General features: G+C 40.3%; 1 protein-coding gene across 1 annotated transcript in view; it reads left to right on the top strand.

The window, feature by feature from the left end:
- The window catches only part of IFT52 (intraflagellar transport 52), a 906,963-nt gene that overhangs the window by 236,781 nt on the left and 652,380 nt on the right, over window positions 1–17,802 (top strand). The window lies entirely within an intron of this gene.

Here is a 17,802-nt window from a genome sequence, read left to right as displayed (position 1 = left end):
CATCGTTATTAACATGGTTTGACAAGAGGTTGAAAAGAAGTTTTTATTTTTGACATTCTGGTTCGGTGACATGCCCATTCAATGGAAGGCACTTCTAAGTTTTGATAGTAAACAATTTCACTACTGTTTCTGTTTATAAATAGTATGTCTGTCGATCATGATCTTTAAATGTTTCAGAGATTCATTTTTCCCCCCAGAAAATGTTCTTTGTTTTGGTGACAGAAAAGACCATTATTAAGTTTGAATTAACTGATGCAAAGATTTCCATGTAGAAGCCCATTAAAATATAAAGTGTGATAGGCCAGCAAGAAACTGCACCAAAAGAACTTTTTATTCCAGGCATCTTTATTTTTTTTTTTCTTTGTTTTCATAGCACAAATGATTGTAAACAATGTAAAAAAGTTTAACAAAGCTACTAAGGCATGGTAGTTAAAAGCTTTAGTAATGTATTTTTATTACATTAAAATATTATATGAAAGAGAAAATAGAATTAAAAAAGAAAGGCAAGTAAAAATGGTCAGAGGCAGGGAGATTTTATACAGAAGCACAGTTGTAAGAAGTGATTCCTAAAACAATGATGGTTGCTGTTGAGAAGTTTTAAAAGGCTGAAACTTCAGGTTTCACTTGTGAAGTACCTTCACTGGCCTCCACTGCTGGGATTTCTGGCCTGTTCAAAGTATGGAAAGAAAGCAGACACCAGGCTGGTTGTCAAAGCTCATGATACTGATATAAGTCTTTAAGAATCCTGTTCCCATTTTTGACAATTGAGCCATTTTTTCCTTCTGTGCCACATATTCCATTTTCTTTGCTAACATGGGAGAAAAAAATACCTAAGAAGAGTATATGTACTGCAACATCCTTAACAACAGTTCAGGCAAGCTGTTTAATTAGTACTTGTGATGAATAGATTTTTTACAAGTTCATATTAAAACTTGAAGACTGCTGGCTCCTTTGTGCAGAGAGAGAGACAGCTGTGACCCAGATGATCCAGGTTTGCGTAGTGTTGTGGGTGCTGCATAAGGTGGCAAGAAAGGGTGGATATGTGCAGCTGATATTGTCTCAACCATCCTGGGGGAGTGTGAGGCAGTCTGGAGAGTGGGTGTCTGGCATGCAGAGTTGTTTAGGAATGTGTGCTTTGGTTATGTCAAGCTGGTGATGCTAGCTTCTACAGCACACATACACTGGGGGAGGTATTGCCGGCACCCGTGGTAGAGCAAGCACACACTTCAACTGTCAAAAGCTAGAGTTAAGGATTATCAGAAAAAAAATTATCTGTGCTTCGCTGATGTGGCTGCTGCAGGAGTTGAGACTTTTAGGTAATTTACTGGCCTGCGGATGTATAGAGTCTCTCCTTAAACATGGACAGCCTTTGTCTGAGGTAAGGTGGAATTAATGCAAGATCTTCAGGCCACCTGGATGAGGACATGCTTCACCTTACAAACAGGACATACGAGTGACAGATAGGGACACAAACCTCACCTTGCCTGGTGGATGTCCACTAATGTATAAGGAATGAATTGGATGAAAACCTATGGGAAAGAATGCTGATGGCATGCTTGCAGAGAAGCAAAATGCATATTAAAAAAAAAAAAAAAAAACGTTGGGACTAATGCAGCCCTCATTTTCCATCTACACTTACCTGCAACAATACTGTTCCGGCCTTTACAAGTATAGCCAATTTAAGGCTCAAACACATGCTGTTGATTGCAGGTTTTTTGCTGACAGATATTTAAAATGATACAGTAGGCATCTTTGGCACAGCCACTGGCACAGCAGTAGTTACACCTGCTCTGTGAATCCTGGTCTGACTTTTGCTCTCAAGTAAAGGCCTATTGCAGGTTCTACTTCAAAGGTTCCATTTCAGTTAGGCTTATAGTCATACCGAAAAAGAAGGTAATCATACATCTCTTCAGAAAATAAGTGTTATTTATGGAAAACTGTTTCACACAACTGGAAAATGACCATGATGCTTAGAGGCCAGTCTTCATGTTCCTCACCAGAGGTCATCATATGCAAAGAAAAGCTTTTCATCTTGTATGAAATTAAACTTGATAAGGTGCTTGAAAACCCTCACCTCCAGAACAGGCATGCTGTAAGCTTTGGATGAAGGGAGAACAGCACTAGTTGTATGTACTTTAAATTATACCTTTCAAAAATGTAACCCGTACTACATTTGTGAACCCTGATTCATAGCATCTAATCCCTAAAAAGCCAGAGAGAGAGAGGGAGGGAGGGATGTACAAAGAACCCTATGAAATACCATATTCATTTAATCAAGAAGCAGATACAGACATTATTTCTTTTAATCAGAAACTGCTCCAAAAGAAGTTGGTGGCCTTTGCTGTGCTCTCAGCAAGTGAGAAAGTAAGGTTATTAAAGAGGTTTGGTAAGAAGGTATTTTATCTTTTCAGATTTGTTTTATGTTCTCATAAATAAAGTACAATTTTGAGAGGAACTCTCAGCAGCAGTAGGTTTTCAGTAACCATTGCCACTTTAGTCTGCTGTGTGATTGCATGGTGCACTGAACTATACCTTCTGTTTATGAAGCCTAGTCACTTCCAGAGCAGTTTCCTAGTGAAGAAGTGCAGTTATTACTCACTTAGACTGGCAACATAATTTAGCAGGTTTCTAAAGAGCAGACCTCCTCAGCTTTTAATTGAGCTGAGGTTAGATCATTTCTTCTCGAGGTATAGGCATTGTGAAATACTTGGGTATCATCTAAGGTAACTTACTGTGTAGAGATGATTTCATAACACTTGATGCACAATACTTTATCTGAATGAACAGTTGTATACAAAGCTGGCCTTCTCTCATCACAGAGACCTTAGGCTGTTATTCATTTTAAACACCATTCAGCCATTCACACAGAATCAATGGAGAGAGAAGTCAGCAAGTAAAGGAGACTAGTATTGCTGAAACTGAATTCATCCTCATGTCTTGGTGAGTACCTTCATGAGCTGGGCCTTTTTTTTCACAAAAATCTCACGAAAATGGCACTGATATGTAGATTGCATATAGTATATATTATTATTAAATCTAGAAGTAAGTTAAAAATTAAAAACAAGTAGCTGGGTGCACAAGACCCATGATAAAAAAGTGCCCAATTCTGGTAGGCGTACTGGTGCCAGGACTGAAAAAAAATGACAGTGTAGAATCCTCAAAATACGGAAACATTCCTACAATGTGGCTAGGCCAGACTCATGGGGAGGATGGGCCCCCCTGTTGTACAAGGAAGCAGCAGTCCACAAAAATCACAAAAAACGATAGGCCAAAGAAGAGCCATAAAGATGATAGAATAGATGGACTATTGCAGATAAGAAAGAAATTATGTATTGTTACTGTTATGCAAAAAAGCCCAAAATGTTCAGACCAGAGATGTACAAAAAGAACTTTCACAGGAAAAACTGAGAGAAGCCTCAAATAAAAATTTGTGTTCATTAATATCACATATTTGTGAAAAACATTATATAGACCAAGAAACTTTGCTCTGTTTAGAAAAAGAAGCATCTGAGGAAGTGCGAAAATATAAACAACAAAACCTAGAGATTTTTGAAAAGTATAAAAAGAACTGTGGACATGGAAAAGAAAGAGAGATTAAATACGGTGCAATAAAAGTCAAAAGCCAAATTAATCAATACAAAAAGGCAGCCCCAAAGATATCCAAAGAGAAATACAGGCAAAGGCAGCCAGATATGGAAAATTTCACAATAAAAAAATGTCACAGTGAATATAGAAACGATTAGTGAAGTAGAAGTTACAAAAAATTAGAAGCTGAAATTATGATATCCCTGCAAATTGAAGGATTTGGTGTAGAAGGTCTAACACAGGTTGCATTACAGCATGCTGGAATGAGTCCCCAAAATAAGGAGAAACAGGAATATCGGGAGACATTTGAAAAAGAAATATGGACATGGGAAAGAAAAAGAGATTTAATACGGTGTAATATTTAAGCAAAGGAGAAAACAAAACTAATCGATACAAAAAGAGCAGCACTGGAGATATTTGAAGTGAAATACAGGCAAAGGAATCTGGACATGGAAAACCTTACAATATAAAAGATAAGAAGACAAAGTAGAAAAGAAAATTAGTAATGGAGAAGTTAATGAAATGGAAACTGAGGTCATGGATCACCTGCGAAGTGAAGGATTCAGTGTAGAAAATCTAACTCGGAAAGAACTACAGCAGACTAGAGCAGTAGACATCCAAATTAAGGAGAAACCAGTGGAATGGGAAAGAACTGGGCAGTTGCCATATGAAGATATTGTGGAGACTTCCAGAGCAAACCAGTATAAACTTTCACTTGAAGCTGGACAGCAAGGAAAGGAACAGGAAACTGTGGCAACTCTAACACAGTCAATGTTGAGGAGTGATAGGCCAGTGAATTCCCATACGACAGAGCAACAGTTGACACAGGATGAAATTGAAGAGAATGTGCCACGGTAAGGTGCTATAGAACTCTCAACAGAATGCCAGCAGGTAATGGAGAACAAAAAATGTGCCCTTTGTTTAGAAGAAAATGAGCCAAGAGAAGAGTTGTTTGATTGGGTTCCTATTACCTGATCGAACGTTTAGGTTAGCGAATACCTAAATGTCAATCTGGTAATAGCGAAAGCAAAAAAACGCGAACGGACAATTTAACGCAGGGAAAGAATTCCCTTGACCATTATGTGAATTTTGTCCCTTTCCCCACTGTAGAGCAATCTTGGAGTTGATGTATTTAGTTAGGGGGGTGTGGGGGGCACAGCCTCCCACATCAGGGGGTGTGGGGGGTGAAGCTCCCCACTTCATTTTGGTTTAAATTTTTTTTTTGCGGCCGAGGGAATTCATTCCCTACGTTAAATCAGCTGTTCGCTGTTGTAATTTTTCAATATTACCAGTTTGACGTTTAGGTATTTGCTAACCTAAACATTCAGTCGGGTAATATAGCTGCGTTTGATTTAATAGAGATAGATAGACTAAGATCTGTGAAAGAAATAGACTACAGAAGGTCAACAAAACCCAAAAAGTCAGAAGTTTGATAAAACAAATGAACATAGTGATTAGGACTGTCCATACAGATCCATGCAATGTAACAGAATTAAACAGCATATATATCATCTGTTGCTAAATAAAGTCATATATTACTGTGCAGCTAAATTAATAACAGATAAAGTTTTACCACAAGAACACATGATAGTAAGGGAAAGGAAGGGGAGAAATCTAATGCCAACATGGAAGTATCTAAGAGAGAAAACCATAAAGCAATTAAGACAAGAAGTGTCATTGTTAGAAGAGTCGAGAAGAGGGAATAGGTCAACAAAATTACTTAGAAACATAGACGTGATAAAAGCAATGCACAGTATTGTAATGGATCAGGTTCTATCTTGCACTACTGGAAATGAACTAAAAGCTCAGCACATGCAGTAAAATAGAAGGTACACAGATAAATATAAAGGAAAAGTACAAAATAAGCAATTTATTGATGACCCCAAAATGTTCTATAGACAATTGGGAAACAAGGCAAAAGGAATTGAAAGACCACCCAAAAAAGAAGAAATAGATGCACTTTGGAGAAATATCTATGAAGATCCTGTGGAACATAACAAAGATGCTAAATAGGTAGAAGAAGTAAAAGAAAGAATAAGAAGTTTTAAGGTACAGTATATGAAATGAGATGAAGTAACGGCCAGAGAGATTGAGATAAAGTTAAGAAAAACCTCCATTTGGAAAACCCCAGGCCCAGATGCAGTACCTAATTTCTGGCTAAAATTATTAATATCTTTGTATGAAGATTTAGCCATGAGAAAATCTATTTATATGCGCACCCCAATCAGAGACCAACCTGGTTAACAACAGGAAAAGCAATGCTCCTACTTAAGGGTGAACCTCAAGTTATTCTAACAATTAGTAGAGCAATAACTTGCCCTCCGATGACGTATAAACTATACACCAGAATTGATGTCAACAGAATTTATAGTCATTTAGAAGAAAATTCAATCATGGCAATAGAACAAAAGGGTAATAAAGTCATATCAAACAAAATATCATCTGTTGCTAAATAAAGTCATAATGGAGAACTGTAAAAAGGGGAAGAATCTAAGTATGGCATGGATTGACTACAAAAAAGCATTTGATAATATCCTACATTCATGGATAAAAGAGTGCTTAAATGTATAAGATACACCCTACACTGATCGACTACATTACAGTGACCATGAAACAGAGGCAGACCACTTTGCAATTAAGCCATGATAAAGGACAGATTATTATTCCAGGGATAAAAATTCAAAGGTGGATATTCCAGGGATAAAAATTCAAAGGGGGATATTCCAGGGTGACTCCTTGTCACCGCTACTATTCTGTCTTGCCTTTCACCCATTCAGCTGTCTACTTTCCAGATTAGGCCACGGCTGTAACTTGGGTCCTAGAAAACAACAAAGTGTAAAGACTTCTCATCTTCTCTTTGTCGATGATTTAAAACTGTATAGCTCATCAGTTGAGGAACTGAAAGCACAAATGCAAGTAGTTTAAAACTTTTTCATATGATATAAGAATGTCATTTGGTCTTGATAAATGTGCAGAAGCAACCTTTAAAGCAGGAAAATTGCAGCACCAAGAAAACATAAGTTTGGGACAAGAATGTGATATAAAAGAACTTGAGCAAAAGGGAGTGTATAAATATTTGGGAATTGATGAAAGATCAGCAATAAAACATGAACAAATGTGAATAAAGCTTAGTAAGGAATACTTTAGAAGACTTAAATTAATCCTGAAAACAGTGTGGACATCTAGAAACAAAATTCAAGCTATAAGCCAATTTGCTCTTCCTGTCCTAACTTACAGTTTTGGAGTGATTGACTGCCCCCAAAACATGTTGGATAGATTAGGCAGGAAAACAAGAAGGATGCTTCATGCTCACCAAATGATTTGTAAAAATCCGTGCATACCAAGATTATATATTTCCCATTCTGAAGGAGTTAAGGACCTCCTTGAAACTGATTACATGTATAGATCTGTAATTGTGAGACTGCACACATATCTGCTGACTTCACATGACCCAAATGTAGTGAAAGGTTTGAAACATGAGGAGAATAAATCCAAGATGACTTCCCTTCTCAGTCTAGCAGAAGCATATTGGTTTCAAGCAGGAATGGAAAAAATCAGGCAGCGACTGAATGTGCCAAAAACACAAGAATGTAAGGTGAAGGATCAGATGAGAGGGCAAGAAATGTGGAAAAAGCATAAATATGGTTGCAAGTATAGAAAACTCCTGGAAGAACCTCATTGGTCAGGATCGAACGCAGGAATGATTAAGGAGATGTGATTTCAAACAAAAAGGTGAAAGGTTAATATTGGTGGCCCAAGACAGTGGGCTACGTACACTTTGGTTTACAAAGTCCATTCAAGATGTGGAAAAAACAGACAAATGTAGGTTTTGTAAAATAGGACTGGAAACAGTCACACACCTTGTTGCTGGTTGTGACATATTAATGGAAGAAGGATTGTATACTGAAAAGCTTAATAATGTGGCAAGACTGTTGCACTGGGGATTGTGCAAACATTCTAAAAAAGTAACGGAAACACTGGAAACACAGTGTCTTGCGTACAGAGAGATACAAAGTCATAAAGTAGCAAGATTGGCAGGTAGAAACGAGAGCAATGTGGAAGAAAGATACCCAGACAGTTCCAATAGTAGTACGAGCAATGGGTCTTATAAAAAAGAATCTACAAATGTACTTCGATATGTTACCAATACATGTAACTGTACGAATTGCAGAAGGAGTCATTACTGGGCCCATTGCGGGTGCTGCAAAGAGCACTTTTGGCTGACATCAAAGACTGAAACAATATTAATTTCATGAACTTTAATCATACTTTGACTTGGGGAATGGGTCCATTCCCATCATGGTATTAGAAACCCAAAAGATTTGGTGAAATTAAAGAATGAGTCATTAACAGATGTACTTGACAGATTAGGTCATGGCTACTATTTGGCTCTCAGAAACCAACAAAGTGTAAAGACTTCTCATCTCGTTTTTTTTTTGATGATTTAAAACTGTGTAGTTCATCAGATGAGGAGCAAAAAGCACAACTGCAAGTGGTCAAAACGATTTCAGCTATAAGACTGTCATTTGGTCTTGATCAATGTGCAAAAGAAATCTTTAAAGCAGGAAAGCTGCAGCACTAGGAAAACATCAGATCTGATGTCAGTCTTCACTCAGTCCTTGACTGTGGGGCTCATTGCCGAGCCTTGGAACTGACTCGACTGTTATTTCAGCTTGTGCCTAACAAACTCTCGAGCTAGTTTTACCCATGATGCTCCTCTCAAGATTACCTCAGATCTTGTTTGCATCTTCGTGTGTCAGATGCGTACGATCACTCTCAAGCTTTCACTTGGGGTTTAAGTAAGTTTCTTATCATAATGCATACCTTTTTTGTGTTAAGTCTTTCTTCTCTTCTAGTATATCTTTTTCTCTACCTGCTCCTCTCACTGTCCTAATTCTGCTTGTGTGTGTGTGTGCTTGTGTGTGTGTGTGTGCTTGTGTGTGTGTGTGTGCTTGTGTGTGTGTGTGTGTGCTTGTGTGTGTGTGTGCTTGTGTGTGTGTGCTTGTGTGTGTGTGCGTGTGCTTGTGTGTGTGCGTGTGCTTGTGTGTGCGTGTGTGCTTGTGTGCATGTGTGTGCTTGTGTGCGTGTGTGTGCTTGTGTGTGTGTGCTTGTGTGCGTGTGTGTGTGTGTGTGTGTGTGTGTGTGTGTGTGTGTGTGTGTGTGTGTGTGTGTGTGTGTGTGTGTGCGCATGTGTGTGTCTCCTTTACACTCTTCTACATTACCATTGGTAGTTTCTTTGTAGTACCATTGCTGGTACTCCTTTTTTATCTTTAAAGGTATTCTTTCATACCATCGTGGTATTTTCCTTTTCTCTTCTGTCATTTAAAAAAAAAAAAGCTTTGTCTTCTGTCAGTTTGTGTGTGTGTGTGTGTGTGTGTGTGTGTGTGTTTAATTTTTTCATTATGGTTGATAAGACCGAGTCTCCAACCAAATCTTCCAAAGGCACCTTCGGATTTAAAAGGTGTCAAAAATGTCAGGGGAAAATGTCCAATTCAGACAGGCATACCCTTTGTGCATACTTTTTAGGAAAAGTCCACTTCCAGGAAAACTGCTCCATTTGCCATGCCTTTTCCACTAGAACTCTCACTGAACGTAAAAATAAACTTATTCTTAAGGGCCTTTTAAAGAGCGACTTTGAAGAGGCTGTTTCTGTGTCCTTGTCATCCTCAACCTCCAAGAAATTACCTTCTCTGGTTCCAAGTGTTTCGGCACCACCAAAACAGGTTGCTAAACAGCCTTCAGTGTCAAAGAGTTCCACAGCACCGAATTGCAAAAAAGACTCCACCCCAAAAAAATTTCGGTGCTGACTTCAGCTACCCCAATACCAAGAGAACGTCTGTACCAGAGCATTCTCAGTTGATGATGGTACCAAGATTCAGATATTCACCCTCAGTTGATCCTTTTAAGGATAAATCTCCAAGCTCCTTTCTTGATGTGAGACCTCCCTAGGTCTCCATCAACAGCATCAGTTTGGTCCACTAAGAGTCTCTCCAAAGCTGACATCATGAGACTGGTGGACCAGCTCCTGATGGTGAGGGGATTGTCCTCTGTTTTTGCCCAAGCTGGCATTGGAACCAGTCCTGTTACAACACCAACCATTATTCCTTCTCCAACTCATTGGAGTCATTGGAGCCCTCGACTCCGACAGTCCTAGAGTCAACTGTCTCAGTTCCCATGTCATCCTCTTCTGCAGAGCCAAGAGTTGCCTTGAGCTCCTCTGAGCTTTCAGCACTGGAGGTCTCCTGGGGTCTAGACTCCCTGGCCAGTTCAGAGGTACGTGGATTGGTTTCTTTAATTTTGGAGCCGTCCATGACCTTCGGGGTCTCTGCTTTTGTAGAATCAGTCCAAGCTTCTGTTTCGGGGTCACCTCCTCAGTGCCAGGTGGGACCTCTGTTCTGAAGCAGTCTGTTTTGGTTTCTGGCTCCCATCCCTCTATGGTGGGGGAGGCAGCCTTCCGAATCATGGAGAAGGCCTTGTCCATTGCGGAATCACAATCTCTGCCATCCTGGTCAGGCCAAATTTCTACATCTCCTTGACCTGAGCTTCCATCATTTCTTCCCCAGGACATAGGGCACAAAGGCCACAGGAAAGGTCCACCTTGGTGGTTTCCTCTTTGGGCACTTCCCTGGAACATCCCTTGAGGGAGTACCTGTGAAGAAAAAGTGTAAGAGGGAGCACTTAGACTCACGGGAGGAGTCTTTCACAGAAGATACCGACTTTGATGAAGGGGAAGATTCCCCCAGGCCCTGATGATGTTTCCTTCGGGGACATCCTGGAAATCCTAAAACAGAGGGGTGGCTGGATTTCCCTCCAACCTTCCTCGGAGGAGTCAGTATACCTGGAGGCATTTTATGGCCAACCATCTACCTCTTGGATCTCTCCGCTCGCTGACTATCTCATTAAACTGATCTCCCAGCGGTAGTGGAAGATGCCTGATTCCATCAAACTGATCCCCCAAGATACCTGACCGGATTATTTTTGCCCCCAAAAAGAACAACATTGGTCAAAAGGGATACCCATGTACACCATGGTGATAGCAGCAGCCACTAAGAAGGAACTTGCTGAGGAAAGTCTAACTATCCATCCTCCTGATAAGGAGTCTAGGACTATGGATAGGTTTGGGAATTGCGTTTACGCTTCAGTGACGTTTGCTGTCAGATCCTTGAACTACATGGCGCACTTTGCAAGATTACAGAGGGACCTAATCAAAGAGCTTTCAGATACCCTCTCAGGAGCAGTGGCTGAAGAGGTACAGGACAAAGTTGCTTCTCAGCTCGCCATCCTTGAAGCTATTTCTAACTTGTCCATGAGGCTGACTCCCCACACAGCCGAGGGGATGACAAGAGTGTCGGGTTCAGGCATAGTCATTAAAAGGCACTACTGGATGTGCTTGTGTGATTTTTGTGGAGCCATTCATTCATCAATGCCTCATTTGATGGGTCATCCCTTTTTGGTCCTTAGGTTAAAGACACTCTGACCAGGTGTGAGAAAGATGGGAAGACTCTTTCTGCTGTAGCATACGTTTCTCCACTTCTCAGCAGCTTTACTCTAGGAACCAGAGAAATGGGAGACTATGGTTTAAAAAAAATCCCAAAGGCCTTTCCAGGATTCACATGGCAAAGAATTTCCCTGGGGCAGAGGGGGAAGTAATGGGAGATGCCACACTAGGAGCAGAAGTGGCCCACAGAACCAGGAGTTCAGAGATTCTGTCTCTGGTACTTCCTACCAGCACCCCTAAAGGGAGGCCTGATTGCCTTCCTTTGGAGCCAGTCGGGGGATGGTTATCCATGCACCACTCAGCCTGGCAATTGATAACTTTGAACAAATGGGTGCAGGGAATTATATCCAGAGGTTACAAAATTCCACTCTCCATAATTCCAAAACCCCAAAAAAGACTCCCGGGTGTTCTACCCAATCAAAGGAAGGCAGTAGACCTAGTAATTCAAAACTTGCCCGACACCGACAAAAGAGTCATCCAAAAAGTCCCACCAGACCACATAGGATCCAGATTTTACTCAAGATTCTTTTTAGTGCCCAAAAAACCAGGGGACTGGAGACCCATTTTCGATCTCAGCCAGTTTAACAAGGCAGTTCAACAAACCAAGTTTCGGGTGGTCTCAGTTCAGTCTACTCTTCCATACATGGAAAGGGACGGTTGGATGTGCTTTATAGACCTCCAGGATGCATATTATCACATAAGAATGGACAAACGCTCTAGGATGTTCCTGCATTTCCGGCTGGGAGCCAGTGATTTCCAATTGAGAGCACTGCCCTTTGGACTCGCATCGGCCCCTAGGGTGTTCACCACTTGCATGGCAGTGGTAGCAGCTCATCTCAGACTGCAAGGATTTTGAGTTTTTCCATACCTCGATGACTGGCTCCTCGCCGCTACCACCAGGCATCAATTAGAATGAGCAAAAGATTACACTCTGCATATGTGTGCATCTCTAGGTATCACAATAAGTTACGAAAAGTCAAATTTACAGCCATCACAACAACTGGAATTCATCGGAGTCCTCTTGAACATGGTTATAGGAATTGCTTCACTCCCACTAGAAAGACTGCAAAGGATCAGATCTCAGGTCAGCCAAATTATCCAGAGCAAAACTGTTCCATCCAGATTAGTCCTTCAAGCATTAGGCTCGATGGTAGCCTCAATCACCCTGGTTCCCTTATCAAGATATCACATGTAAATCTTACAGTGGTTGCTAGCTTCCCAGTGGTCTCTGATAGATCAGCCAGTGTCACACCATTTCTTGATTACCAGTTGCTGCAAGCAGGATCTTTCGTGGTGGCTCCACTCCAACGAGATTCTTTTGGGCCCACCATTCATCCTTCCACATCCCCCAGCCATAGTGACCATGGATACTTCCCAGGTAGGGTGGAGGGGCATTATCTGGGAAAGACAGTCTAAGGCACGTGATCCCAGCAGGAGGCCAACCTGCACATCAATATTCTAGAGATGAGGGCAGTGCTGTTAGCGTTGCAAGCATTTCAAGATGCCCTTCCTCTAGAAACAATAGCAGTTCAGATGGACAGTATGTCAGTAGTCTGGTATATCAACAAACAAGGGGGAACCAAATCTTACCCATTATGTCGAGAAGCCCTCAGAATTTGGCAATTAGCAGTTTCTTCCAACCGCTTTCTCACAGCAATGCACATTCCACAGAGCTCCAATATGATAGCAGACAATTTGAGAAGAACTGTTCTCATGCCACACGAGTGGTCTCTCAGTCCCGTGGTAGCGAGAGAGATTTTTCGTCACTGGAGCCAACCTTGCTGTGACTTGTTTGCACCCCCCTCAAACAACAAGCGCAGTAGGTACTTTGCTCTAATTCCCTCTCTGGGGGAGTCACCCAGAGATGCTCTTCTCTATGATTGGCCCCCTGGTCTTCTCTATGCCTTTTCCCCCAACTCCCCTTATTTCTCAGTTGCTAAAGAAAGCCAAGAGGTCGAAGAATGTAATCCTCATTACCCCCTTTTGGCCTTGACAAGTGTGGTTTCCCTTCCTTTGTCCTCATCTTCAGAAACCATGGATCTGGACCCAGCTCCAGACATGCTATCTCATCCAGAGGACAAGGTTCATCCGAATGTCCAACATCTCAAGCTCACGGCATGACTTCTCCAATTCTCATGATTGCCAGGCATCCTTCCCTTTCCTCTCCTGTCCAACAAATTATTGTGGCTCATCACAAACCTTCAACTAGGGAACTGTATCAAAGTAAATGGGAAAAATTTGCAAGTTAGGCCCTTGTGAACGAACTTGATCCTTATACCACTCCTGTTCATAAGGTTTTGGATTTTTTGACTAACCTACATCAGTCTGGTTCCTCTACCTCAACAATTAAAGTCCATGTTGCTACGATCTCTAATTTCTATATGGAGTTTGATGGGTCATCCCTTGTGTCACACAAACTTTGTAAAGCCTTTTTAAAGGGAGCCCTAATGTTAAGACCTCCAGTTAGGGAACGCATTCCTCCCTGGGATCTAATAAAAGTTCTTTAGTCCCTTACTTTATCTCCCTTTGAACCTTCAGCTACTTGTGACTTAAAGTTTCTGACTTGGAAAACTTCACATCTGCCAGAAGAGTATCTGAACTTCAGGCCTTGTCTTGTAAACCACCCTACATAATATTTCATAAGGACAGGGTCTCCCTTAGGACTAATCCATCCTTTCTACAGAAGGTAGTCTCAGAATCTAATATCAATCAGATACTTCAACAATCCGTCTTTTCCCTAATTTTTCCAATAAAGGATTATTCCCTTCATTTACTAGACATCCACAGACAGCTACATTTCTATCTTCACAGAATGGAGGATTTCAGAAAATCTGACCAACTGTTTGTTGCTTTCTCCTCGCTTTTTTTAGGTAACCCAGTTTCTAAGGTTACTTTGGCAAAATGGCTCAAAGGTTGTATTACATTTATTTGCAAGTCGAAAGGGGTCGCCTTTCACGCCCATTCAACTAGAGCAATGGCAACTTCTGCAGTTTTTCATGCCAGAGTCTCTTTAGATGATATTTGTGCAGCAGCCACATGGTCTTCTCCTCGTACCTGTTTCATCATTACAAATTGGATCAGGTCTCTAGGGGACAGGCATCATTCGGTTCGATTGTGCTTAGGAATATTCTTCTGTGAGACCTCCCAAGATTTAGGTAGCTTGGGACTCTGTCCCACAGTCCAGGATTAAGTGATGATTCACAACATCAGATAAAGAAGTTACGTCTTACCATAACGTTCCATCAGTGTTGTCGATCTTCACTAATCCTCGATGTTCTCTCCCTCCTTCCCCTGTCCTGAGAGTCTTGGTGGATCGAAATTTTTCAGGACTGGCTTCTTATTAGGGACATATATCTGGTCTTATTCCTATTACTATAGTTGCTATCTGTCTGCCACTGTATTAGGCAAACTCAATCTGAGGTAATCTTGAAAGGAGCATCATGGGTAAAGCCTAGCTTGAGAGTTTGGAAGTGGCGAGCTGAAATGACGGCCGAGTCTGTTCTGAGGCTCGGAACCGAGCCCCACAGTCAAGGATTAGTAAAGACTGACAACACAGATGGAACATTATGGTAGGACATAACTTCTTTTTTGGGGTAGGAATGTGATATAAAAGAACTTGAGCAAGAAGGAGTGTATAAATATTTGGGAATTGATGAAGGATCAGCAACAAAACATGAACAAATGCAAATAAAACTTTGTAAAGAATATTTTAGAAGACTAAAATTAATACTGAAAACAGAGTTGATATCCAGGAACAAAGTCCAAGCTAAAAAACAATTTGCTCTTTCTGTCCTAACAGTTTTGGAGTAATTGATGGGCCCCAAAAGGTGTTAGATTGGTTGGACAGGAATAGAAGGATGCTTTATGCTGGTCAAATGAGTTATAAAAATCAGTGCATACCGACTATATTCCCCGTTCTGAAGGGAGGTATGGGCCTCCTTGCAATTGATTACATGTATAGTTCTGCAGTTGTGGGACTGCATACATGTCTGCTGACCTCACAAGACCCAAACATAGTGAAAGTTTTGAAACATGAGTAGAATACATCTAAGATGACTTCTCTGCTTAGTTTAGCAGAAGAAATCAAACCAGAAGTAGATAAAAATCCGGCAGCAAGTGAATGTAACAAAAAAACAAAAGAAAGAACATTAGATGAAGAACCAGATGAGAAGGCAAGAAATGTTGAAAATACATAAATATAGTTGCAAGTATAGAAAACTCTTGAAGCAACATCATGTTATTTAGGGTCGAACACAGGAGTGGTTAAGCAGTGGTGAATTTAAACCAAAAGATGAAAGGTTAATATCTGCAGCCCAAGATAGTGGAATACGAACACGGTGACTTACAAAGTACATTGAACATGTGGGAGAAACAGACAAATGTAGGTTTTGTAAAACAGAATTGGAAATGGTCACACATCTTGTTGCTGGTTATGATATACTAATAGCCGAAGGCCTGTTTACTGAAAGGCACAGTAATGTGGCAAGACTCTTGCATTGAGGATTGTGCTAACATTATAATATTGAGGTAACTGAAAAATACTGGAAACATGAGCCAGCCACAAAGCGCTATAGAAAATGATGAAATTTGTAACACATGGGATCACCCACTACCAACAGTTCAAAAAATAGATGTGAGAAAAACAGATATAGTAGTCTATGAAAAAAGACAAAAGTAGCATTGATCATTGAAATTGCTACAACCTGTGGCTACAGTGTCTTATGTACAGAGCGATACAAAGTCATAGAATTCCAGGATTTGCAGGTAGAAAAGAGGGCAGTATGGAAGAAGGATATGCAGACAATTCCAGTAACAGTAGGAGCAAGTGGTCTTATAAACAAAAAAAAAATTTACAATCGTACTTAGATATGTTACCGATACATGTAACTGTGTACGAATTGCAAAAGGAGTTATTGCTGGGCACATTGTGGGTGCTGCAAAGAGCACTTCTGGCTAACATCAAAGATTGAAACAATACTAATTTCCTGAACTTTAATCATACTTTGATTTAGGAATGGGGTCCATTCCCATCATGGTATTAGAAACCTAAATGACTTGGAGAAATTAAAAAGAGAACTAATCATTGTACAAGAAAAACATAAAGACCAGTCCAAAAAAAGAAAGGGAATAGTAGGTGGTTTGTTGTATTAAGACCAGGAAAAGAATGTCAAATGTGTACTGTTATGTGTTTTGAATAGAAGTGTGCAGTGTAATACATCTCTTCTTTTCCTGATGTCAGTCTTTGCCTATTGGTAATATACCAGGCTATGCCAAATGTTAAGGGTTTAAAGCACCTAGTCAAAAGCCCTCCTCATTGACTCATAGACTGGACATCCACTTTGTACTGTTTTGTACAGGTTTTAACTGATGACCAAGTTGCATCTTCATAGATATCTCCTGCAGAAATTGTTTTGAAGAAGGCTGTTGTGATAGCAAGACCTGTATTAGAATGAGACTTGATCTTGGATGACAAAGGTTTGCAGGCAGTGTCAGTAAACAAAAGGTGGTGCAGACAGCTTGTCATTTAGAAATAATTGTTTCTTTGGCCATCTTATCTTGAGGAAGTAGCTAAAATGCTGCTTTTAGAGATCTAAGGTGTGTATGTTTCTCACATTTATTTGTTCAGTGAATAAGTGCAAATAAAGGCAGTTCAATGTTTTGGTTGAAGGTATTAGGATACACGAACAGAGTAAGGACTAGTACCAAAAAGGCTTTTTTCTTGTGAAAAACAGTAAAGTTTGTTTTGCACATCAGATTTTGTAATTTGCACTCTTCTTGCAGAAGTGGTAGCAGTCAGTGAAAATGTCTTCCAGGAAAGAAATTTCATGTAGCAGAATGAGCTACCTCTGCATATGCATTGACTTGTGTTTTAAATCTAAAACTTCCTAGAAGTCGCGATATGATAACTCGCTTAAAGATCAACTTAACACTTATCAGCAATAGAAGAGTAATGTAGACTACGGTTAAATAATGTGTGGGAGGTAATAAATAATTTTGGACAGGTATGCCTGCAGGGAAGAAACAATTCTAAATTCGTAAAGGAACTTGAAACCCTTTCAGTGTAGGTTTTCTTGTTTTTATTAACAAAAAACAAGGCACCTCACTAGGGTAAAAATGACAGAGAAACAGGAGTGAAAATATTGGCCTCCACATTGTGAGATGCAAACTGTACAGGGAAGGGATGTAAAACCCATCTTGTTTCTCAAAAATCAGGTTGTCCTGAGAGGAAGTTGAACATATACCGATAAGCAAACAGCTTTCCAAAAGGGAAGACCATGATTGTTTTGGCCATGAAGGAGCCACTAAAATCAAATCACTTTTTTTCTTGCGTGATATTCTAGAATAATTTAGACCACAAAGAATGGAGGATATGCATACAGGTGTTCCTCCCTAGTTTTGCAGAAGAGTGTCCTAATTTATTGTGATGAGGAAGTAGAGTATCAATAGAGGAAGCACTGTGATGAGGAAGTAGAGTATCAATAGAGGAAGCAAAAACAACTGCTTTGTAAGTACTCCCCACTTTTTATATGCTGTTTGAAAATCCTTGTGTCTAGGAACTCCTAGCCCAGATTAAGTTTTCATCTTGGTCTGTCTGCCAACAGATTCTAGCCACCTAATAAATGGACTACTGTTTGATGAATGATCAAATATGAGACCAACTCCTGTAGTGTTATGGTTAGTGTGCACATTTGGTAGGAACACATTTCCCCTGTGTACAT

The sequence above is a fragment of the Protopterus annectens genome, chromosome 12.part0 (assembly GCF_019279795.1).
Source record: "Protopterus annectens isolate FY-2018-M chromosome 12.part0, PAN1.0, whole genome shotgun sequence".
Lineage (NCBI taxonomy): Eukaryota > Metazoa > Chordata > Ceratodontiformes > Protopteridae > Protopterus > Protopterus annectens.
This window is presented reverse-complemented; position numbering and strand designations above follow the sequence as displayed.